This window comes from Harpia harpyja, chromosome Z (genome assembly GCF_026419915.1).
Source record: "Harpia harpyja isolate bHarHar1 chromosome Z, bHarHar1 primary haplotype, whole genome shotgun sequence".
Lineage (NCBI taxonomy): Eukaryota > Metazoa > Chordata > Aves > Accipitriformes > Accipitridae > Harpia > Harpia harpyja.
The window spans coordinates 26675937-26685664 of record NC_068969.1 but is presented as its reverse complement, the minus strand read 5'-3'; positions in this window follow the sequence as shown (position 1 = coordinate 26685664).

Below are 9728 nucleotides of genomic sequence, written 5' to 3'. Positions count from 1 at the left end.
ATGAAGCTTTGCAGATCCACTTTGACACTCTGTAGGTGACATGTTTGTCTAGCACCAGGGCAAGTGTAGAAGCCACCCAGGTCCCAAACAAGTTTGCAAGGTCTTATATATCCATCTGCAGCAACCTCACATAGTCACTGCTCAGAGACGATCATACCAATGCCTTCAGAAATCTTCCCTCTCCTCCTACCATCAACTCAGAAACAGTGGGCCAAATAATTCCCCTTCAGCCAGCACTTGCTGGAGCACAGAGACTTTTTCCAAAGAACACAGAGACTTTTTCCAAAGAACACAGAGACTTTTTCCAAAGAACACAGAGACTTTTTCCAAAGAACACAGAGACATCCAAGCAGCATTAGTTCCTTGCAAATTGGGGTAGGGAGGTCTGAGTGGTAACAGAATAGAATAGAATCATTAAGTTTGGAAAAGACCTCTAAGATCATCGAGTCCAACTGTCAACCCAACACCACCATGCCCATAGGATCTCTTGCAAGACCTCGTATTACCAGAGGCAGGGAATGCTTCTTCATCAGCACAGCTCCAGCATCCACAGGATTAGAGAAGTCCAAACGGGTCTCTGAGCAAGTGGGAAAGTATCTAGTTCAGGCAGAGAGCTGCTCATGCTGTAATTCACTGAAGTGCAGCTGCATTAGCACAGCTCTGCACCCAAGGTTAATTATTTCTGGGTCCATCAGGGCTGATTCACCTCCAGTGGCATGCTGACACAGCCGAACCTGGCTTTGGAAATAAATCTGAGGTTTTTGCAGCACGCTGTATGGCACAGCAGAACCATACCTGGAGCGGCTTTACCAGTTTTAGGGAGCGTGTGAACTGTTAAAGCCAACCTTAGCTCATTCCTCCTTAAAAGAAAGGATATGTGCCCGGACGTAGACAGCTTCCAAGACCTTCCAGGGAAAGATGCAGCCTACCCTCTGGTTGCCAGAGCTGCAAAGTTAAGCAGCTTATGTAGGACAGCTGCAGATAGAGCTAAAAAAAACCAAAACAAAACCACAAACACAAAAAAACCCACTAAAAACCAGCTCCAAAACCCACCACACACACAACCACATCCTCACAAAGAAGAAAAAAAAAAAAAAGGACCCCCCTCCCCCCCCCCAAAAAAACAAAAACAAACCCAAGTATGACAAGGACTGTAGTTTTCACTCTTCACAGACTGGACTGATCTACATTTTAAAGCAAAAACTTCAAACAGATCAAGCCATTGATTCTTGCAGATATTCCCAACAGGCTCTTTTCATCCACGCCGAGCATCCAGCTCCCACTATTCCCACCATCGTCTAAATAAAACACCAATTCTGAATTCTTCTCTCCATCCTCAAGGCCACTCGTCATCTCTAGCTCATTTTTAGGGATTTTTATTTTGCTTCAAAATAATAACCAAGGTGGCTTGCTAAGAAACACATAACATACTGGCAGAGAAAGGTACCACTTCAGTGGTGTGTGTGTGTGTGTATATATATATACATATATATGTAATATATATAACATCTGTGGCATAAAAGCAATTTCATTTCTAATTAAGTGAAGGAGGAGGAATAGGACCCCTAAATGCCATTTGAACAATTCACAATACCTCTGTTTTCTGCATCCTCCACTTTTCCGCCCATCTCAGCCAAATACTTGTCTGAAATCTGTAAGTTTGCCAAAGAACTCCCCGTCAGTGCTCATAACTCTGCTAATTCATAAGGTGTGGGTGCTAAACTGGAAGTTCAGGGAGAGAAATTATGAAATTAGTCAACAGGAATGAGTTCGAAAACTGCAGACAGCCCAGCACTATTATGAAAATATTCCTAGAAGAGGCATTTTATTTCAGAAAAAAGCAAGTGAGCAAGCTAAGCATCGATTCTCGGTTAAGTTAATGCAGGAAAAACACCCAGTTTCATTTGGTTTTCCCATCCTGGCTCCTTTAATAGTGCTACTGATTTCCACTGCTTGGGTATGATTAGTCAGGAGGTTGGGGAACCCCCTCTTTTTTCTCAGATGGAACATAATTTGCAATTCAGATCTTAGTTACGGTGACTCAAGGAAGAACATTTTCATTAAAAAAAAGAGCAGAACTGGAGGAAAGAAACAAATTCAAGGCTTCAAAATGAGAATTAATTAAGCCTCCACAAGTGCCACAAGCTATCGGTTGAGGACATCCTTCAGGTACCTTGAAATAAGAGTGGCATCACAGAGAACCAAAGCCTTGCCAAGTCTTTTCCTTCTATTTTTTCTTCGTATTTTCTTTTTTTTCCTTAATACAAGTAATTTTGGGGCAACCCATCCAGCCTAGCAACCCTCTGACCTAGGCAGATGTCCAGAAAAAAAAAACGCAAAAATTCAACAAATCACACGCTGCTGACATCAGTCATCCTAAAATATTTCAGGGGTAAAACTTGACCTAAAGACACACACTCAGGCCTGTGCTGTGGTACCCGAGTGTTTGATGAAGCATTATTAAGACGAGTATCTTGGAACAGCCTGAACGCCTCCAAATATTTACGCACGGTAGGACAGTGCCGCTATGCTGCGCTCCACTCGTGGCCATCTATAAGCAAGAAAACAGGCAGTTTTGGAAGGTTGAATTCAAAAAGGTAAAGCAAGTAAAAGCCAGAAGATAAAGAAGTTGCAAGGAAAGGCAACAGCTTTCCCAGCATTGCACAGCAGTTGCAGACAAAGGTCCCTCTCCTACACATCCCAGCCAACAACGGGTCAAGACCAGGGTCAAACGACTTCCTTCAATGCAAGGCAGAAGCAGCCAAAATCTCCTTTTTTTTCGCATTAGTTCTATGAACAAGGCCAATTCATTCTGGCACAGGAATCCCGACACAAAAAATGCTGCGCTGTTACTCATTCTCATGCAAATATCCCTTGGAAATACAAAACCAAGGGGAACCCATGTACATACACATCCAGCCTGAGGGCATTCTGCTGTTCAACAGAATTTAAAGGATTAAGGAGCTGTGTTTTAGAAGGAAGTACTGGCCCTAAAAAAAAAATAAAAATCTTACAATTTAGTTGTTCATTGGCACTCTGGCAGCTGAGCCTGATAAGAAAACATCCACAAATTCAACTCTGTATGCATCTACCTGACATTCACCTTAAATCAGGATTATTTAGCCACCCTAGACCACACCTTTGATTAAAAACAAAACAAAGCCAATCATGTGAAACTAAGAACACACACTTTGGGCTTAATATAACACAGAAAGCCAGCACTAAGCAGGGCACAAATACAGACAATTTAATGCTGATGACCTGGTTTAGCATTGCTTATACATATTGCATTTCATGACAGAAAAATAAGAAACAGAAGGAAAAACACGCCATCACAGCAAAAATCAGTAGCTCTATAAGAATGTCAGAGTGCCACGCAATAGCACTGTTCTAGGATTTCTTTATGTTGCTGATGGCATAAATAATACTGGGGAATTCAGCGAAAGGGATCTGCTCTCAGGTGAATTTAAGAGTCTGTAATTTCAGACACAGAAATGGCTTCTAATTACAGTGAGAGAAGGAAGGGCTGTGAAAAAATAAAAAAAAGCTGAATAATCTGGCTTCTTTTGTAAGTGCTAAGAGGCTCCATTCGCATCTGAAGGCTGCCACATGCCTGGTCAGTTTGAAAGGACAAATCCAAACAACGTGTCCACCTTATCCTCTATGCGCTTATAAACATATTTCATGGGAAAGCAGGAGTGAGCTATGCTCTTCTGGGTTACCTAGTGATTTTATACAGCAGATATTGAAGACTGAAAGCATTTGTAACACACTTTGCATGAAGAATGCATGAATCTTGGTGTTTCACACCTCAAGCAAGCTCCTATTAGCACCAACCCCCCCCCCCCCAAAACCCCAAATCACCCCAAAAACCCCAAACAACTTCCTCTTAAATTCAGGCTCTGGTTTAATAAATCATTAGAAGCTACAAAATTAATCAGCCTCTGGTGGATGGAACAGCCATCCTCAAGACAGCATTACTCCCGATCCCTTTGATGGGTAGTGTGGAGCTCTACATATCACTGTTCATCCTACCCATCTCATTTTTCAGATTAAAAAAAGAAAAATAAAAAAGGAAATTACATTGCTTTGAGAACCCTTGTCTAATAAAAAAGAAAAAAAAATATCCCTGGCAAGCCATCGGGGGAACAAGAACCACTCAAAGTGCTCTTGCTGTTTCGAGCGTGTTCAGCATGAAGGGAACCCATGCTCTTTTCACACTGAAAAGAAGAGGTTTTGCACATATTTTTGCCTCAGCAGCAGCTGAGCAGGACAGACGGCAGCTCCAAGCATGGCTATTTCCGAATTTGTGAAAATGTCATCCAGGGAACTTGTGCCAGGAACCGTGCTTCATTCCAGCTGGAAACAAAGAGCGATTCCATACCTCAAGTCTCTTGTGGTGGTTAAGTAGAGGGAGTAGAAAGAAATAGGTTCAATTCTAGCAACAAGTCTAAATAGATCAGTTTTTTTAAACCACAAAGAAAAGGAAATATGTGGTTGTTCGACCCCACTGTTTTTCACAGCAGAGAAATGCCTGTGAGCCCACCGCAGAGGGAGCCTGCTGCCCTTTAGCTACTGAACTTTGCAGCTCCTGAAGGATGCTCAGCTGCTTTGCAACCATCTCAGACCTCCTGCCAAGTGGCAGTCGCCTTTCCTTGCAGGGTCTTCTCCAGGATAACAAGCTTCTTTACTTCCAGGCACAACAGGGCAGTGGATCCAAGGCTCACAGAAGATTACCAGCTGGTGCTAAATGCAATTTTCTCAACCCTTTTTTTCAGGTCTAACCAATATACAGGGCAGTGCTCATGCTCATAACAAGTATAGTTTTAAGTATGCCTGCACACAGTATTTTCCCGACAGATTTTGGCTCGCGGTCCCCGTGTTCCACGTCTAAAGGACATGAACCAGCTTCCCAGCAGGAACCACCAGCTGTGGTTGAGGCAGTCCTAGCCCCAGCCAGCACCATGGTTGGGGACAACAGTTTGCCACACCAGGTTGAGTTTATATGGTCATGTAGTTACACGACCTCCTGTCCAGACTTGGCTTGCAACCAGCATGGATGGGCAAATGCACTTGCAAAAGCAATGTTTCCCGTCATTATTTATTATGCAGAAATGTAAAAGCCTCACACAGAGCACACCAAGAAAACACTACCGTTTTAACAGCTGTTACATCCCATGAACCCACAGTATAATTTAGGTTGGAGTGGGACCTCCAAAGGTCATCTAGTCCAAACCCCAAGTCATGCTTCTCTCTGGCTTCAGTCATGACCTGAAGCAATAGGCTAAGTCCAAACTGTTTTCAGGGACAGTCAAATGAGGAAAAAAAACCCTTTCTGAACATAAAGGTCACCTGGCAAAATAATCAAGCCAGCAACACAAATAGAGAGACTTCAGCACAAACACGGAAGGTCTTCTTCCAATATGAAAGCCAGGCTGCACCTTCCAGCTCTACCTTGCATATATAAAGTCAAAGCAGAATTTACATCACCATTTTACTGTGATACACAGAAGATGTATTCCAGGCGCTATGAACAGAACACCACCAATTCCCAGAGAAATATTGCTCCTTGATGCATTCTGAGACATGCATCTCTGCACCAACACACATTTCATTTACTGTTTGCCCACCGTGGTGAGCAGATTTGCCTGTGCTTGAAATCAGTTGCTGACTTTGCTAAACCGGATCCTGGAAGATATTTTCCAATCAATACACATTATTTTCATCACAGCCAGGGCTCCCAGCATTCATCCCAGAAAAGAGACAAGCACATACACCTCCAAAATACAAAGCATAGCCGTCTGAGAGTTGATTCCACCTCACATTAGATACCAAAAAACCCACCAAAAAACCCATCAGTGACATGAGCACAAGCTGCTGTTAACTCTTTTAGTATAGCAATTGAAAAGCTTTTCTTATAAGCTGCCTGTCTGTCTCCCTCCCACCTCCCATCCCTTCCACGTCCCATCCCTTCCACTCCTCCACGCAACTCCAGAACTTCCCAGCTCATGAAGTTCAAAGGCAAGCAGAGGTCAATGTTACTTGTACCCTTTAAAGACCAGCACAGCAAGAAATAGCAAACTCATGACGTACACAAATACCACAAGCTGCTCTGAAATTGCTGAGATTTTGAGTACTAAGAAGAGTCATGAAGTCACGTACAATTATTTTGATAAACTTAAAGATAAGAATCATACAAAGGTACCACAAAATGTTTCTTTTGAATGCCGTATGAAGCATACAATTGCAAGCACCTTAAACAATAACAAGCTGTGACCATCAGGCAAGACTAAAGTTTAACAAAAACTTCCCACTTTACATTACAAAAGCCTGGCTGAAAGCAGTTGGGTGTCACAGAGCATCCATAAGAATATTAATAATTCAGCTTTGAATAAGAAAAGTGAAAGCATGAACAGCAGTGAAAGGAGGAGATATTTGGTCTTTGCAGATTGCAGTCAGTGCGTATGGCAGGGCTCAGCAGAGGTTCAGTGATCCTTGAAATCTGTCTGGAAGTGTGATTGTTACTGATTAGAAAAGAATACGCACATATTTCAAAGACAGTCTGCTTCATGGTGAACTCCTGTCACTTTGGGGCTAAGTGTTGCCAGTTTTCCCAGACTAATTGCTCTTCCAGAAAGGACACAGAGCTTAGTGTTGGATCAGAGAAGTGGAGATTCTCTTTGTTACAAAAAAATTTAAAGTAAAAAAAAAAAAAGAGAAGTGCAGCTTCTCTTTTGAGATTACAAAGAATTTTCCTTTGGCCATTATTTCCTACTGCAACAAAACTCCCTTTATCAATCCATAGAAATGTTTTCTCTGTTACATTAGTGAAAAATCTTTCATGCAGATGACGACAATTTTTTCCCCCATTTTCTAAAAGAAGCTCAATGAGAAACGTCTGCTGTGAAGTCATGCTCTCTGCTCTAGGCAGCCTACAAGCAGGCTGGCAAACAACACTTGCAGGGGGGCAGGGGGGGAACCCCAAATCCCAATTTTTGACTGGTGAGTGGCCTATCTGTGAACCCCAAGGAGAGGCATTCATCTTGAAATGATCTGCCAGAAGCCTCATTTTTTTATTCCCTCTAAGGGACAACCAACACATGAACCCTTCCCAGGACAGTGGCCAACTGCAACATCAGAAGCAACAAGTGGGAATCCAGTTGCAACCAGGTGGAGCTCAAGCAGCAAATAAAATACTACTTGGCCCACACCAAGTTCACCTTCATTTCAGCCACGACCTAAAACTCTTCTGTGGTGGGGACCAGGGATTGGTTGAGGCATGCACACATGCTCTCGTATCTGCAGATGCAGTAGGAAGGATTTAGCTTTTGTCCATCCATTCTCTACATCATCCAAAGACTCTGACCAAACAAGGAGCCCACCTGGAAAGCCACCTGCATCATCCTCATTTGAGTGTTCAGTGTCTCCTTGCAATGTCCCAACCTGGGGTGCACAGAAAGTACTGGGAAACAAAATTGATATCTATATCCAGTCATTTAATACCTAATTAATTCAAGCAAATTATATGGGTTTTTTTATAAAGGAGGGAGTAACCGGATCAGCCTGATTATATTGATAGGCCAAGAAGTTGTCACCATGGCATTTCATTGACAGTCTGTAGGAAAACCCACTCCAAACGCCCACCACCAGAACAGATGAGTAGAGCTGGTTGAAAAAGATGAGAACAGCCTGAAGTTCCCTGCCTGGTTTTTGAACCTCCTAATGAAAAAGAAGCTTTTGCAAGAAAGATGAAAAAAGTCCTGGGAAATTTTCATTAAGATCCATTTTTGGGGGGGGGGGGGGGGGGGGGGGGCACGGGGGGAGGACCAAACCAAAAAACCAACACAACAGAAGTCTGCAATTTCTTCCCTTCCCCCATGCCAGGAACTTCAGCTCTGAAGGTCCTTTTTCTCAGAGTGGTAGAGAAGGGCTGATTTGGAACAAAGCTCCCTCCAGGCAAACTCTCCCCTCCAAAGGAGGGACATGGGTGGGTACAATCACTTCCCCTTCAAAGCTGAATTTCAGACATCCAAAACCAACACCTGTTTTGGAGAGAAACCAAAATCTTCCATCACCAAAAAGGCCAAGACCTGATGAGACTTGTGACGTGAGAATGGTCTGTGCTTATTTGGGAGCATGTTTCTCAGAATTAACCCACCCCATTCATGTCACTACCAGGAACAGCAGAACCTGCTCTACCCAAGCAGAAAGTTTTGCTCTTGAGGCCAACAAGAGAGTCGAAGACACTGCTTCTGCCTTGCCTGCCATGAGCCAACACCAACTAAGCTTCAGGCTGTAAACTTGCTAATTTAGCCTTCAAACAAGCTGCCATGCCAAGTTCCTGGCAGCCATAGTGCAGCACCCCTGGAGACCTTTGTCTTGCAGCCATCCAAGCACTTTGTCAGGTCTGCAGGAGTATCTGATGCCAAAGGACACGCTGGAATCTCTCCCTTGCTCTGCAGATCAGGATTGTGGATCTCTTTCTAAAGAGCAATCCTACACCCTCATCAGCGGCAACGAGCTTGATGCACGAATTGCTTGGTGGAGTTTTCTGGCAGCAGGGGAGAGGAGATGAGCATAATCATCCTTTTTCTAACCTAAGGGTTTCCCCCTGACAAACCCATATTACACACCTCATTTGGAGCAAGAACAAGAACTCCACCGCGCACAACCACCAGCTCTGACCTGCAAACTGGAAGTGCAAACACTGCAAGACAACCTGCTGGCAGGAGTGCCTTCCTAATGATGCCCATAACTCACCGTTAAGCTCACACCTGCCAGCTCCAAGTAGGACATTACCTCCCGTGGCAACAAGGGGCATCTTAAACACACCACTTATTTCCCATGGAACATTTTGAACAAAAGCATTGACAACCCCAACTATAGGAGGGCAGGATTTTTTTTCTGGCGATTCCTTGCTCCGCTACAAGCATTAGATTATAACAATACTGCAATCCACTTCTAAAAACATCCTGACAGCTCTGAAAACAGCACAGATCTACCAGCCCTAGGAGGATCAGCGTGAAGCCCAAGTAGGGGATGAGATATTCCCCCCTCAAGGAAAAGTGTGGGTCCACCATGAGGCAGCTCTGTTCCCACATGCACATCACCAAAACCAGGTGCAGAATGGGCCCTCTCGCGGTAAACACGGCGAGCAAGCACTGCACTGGAGAAAAATCCTCCAGCGTCAGACAAGCCAGTAGGTAGCAAGAGAGAAAATGCTGCACTGCCTGCGGCGATGCTGGCAATCTCAGAGTTGCCCGGGTTACCAACCTGGAAAATCATACAGAAGATTAAGAACATATAATTTCTTCCTAAATTATGTAAAGGGGGGAGTGGGTGGGGAATGGCCAGTTGCCTGTGAATTATGATCGTCCAGGCACATAAAAAAATTGAGCATTAAGTACAACCACTGTCCACTGCTGCTTTTTTTTTTTTTTAAAGATTATAGAAGGTATTTTTAAGGTTTAAAAATAGATTAAATATCCTACATGCTTCATAGCAAGAGTTTTCACTCACCGCTGCAGAATGCAAAAAAAAAAAAAAAAAATCAGCTACAATAGGAGATTCTGGGGCTCTTTTAGAACAAAATCTTCCTTTACTAAAAACACAACCCCATTCTCAAACTGATTTTCTGGGTAATGAGGCCCCCAGTTCCTATGCTGCTCTGCTCCCCAGCATGCCATCGGAGGAGATTTCCTCCTGTTTGAGCAAACTCAGTCCAGCTC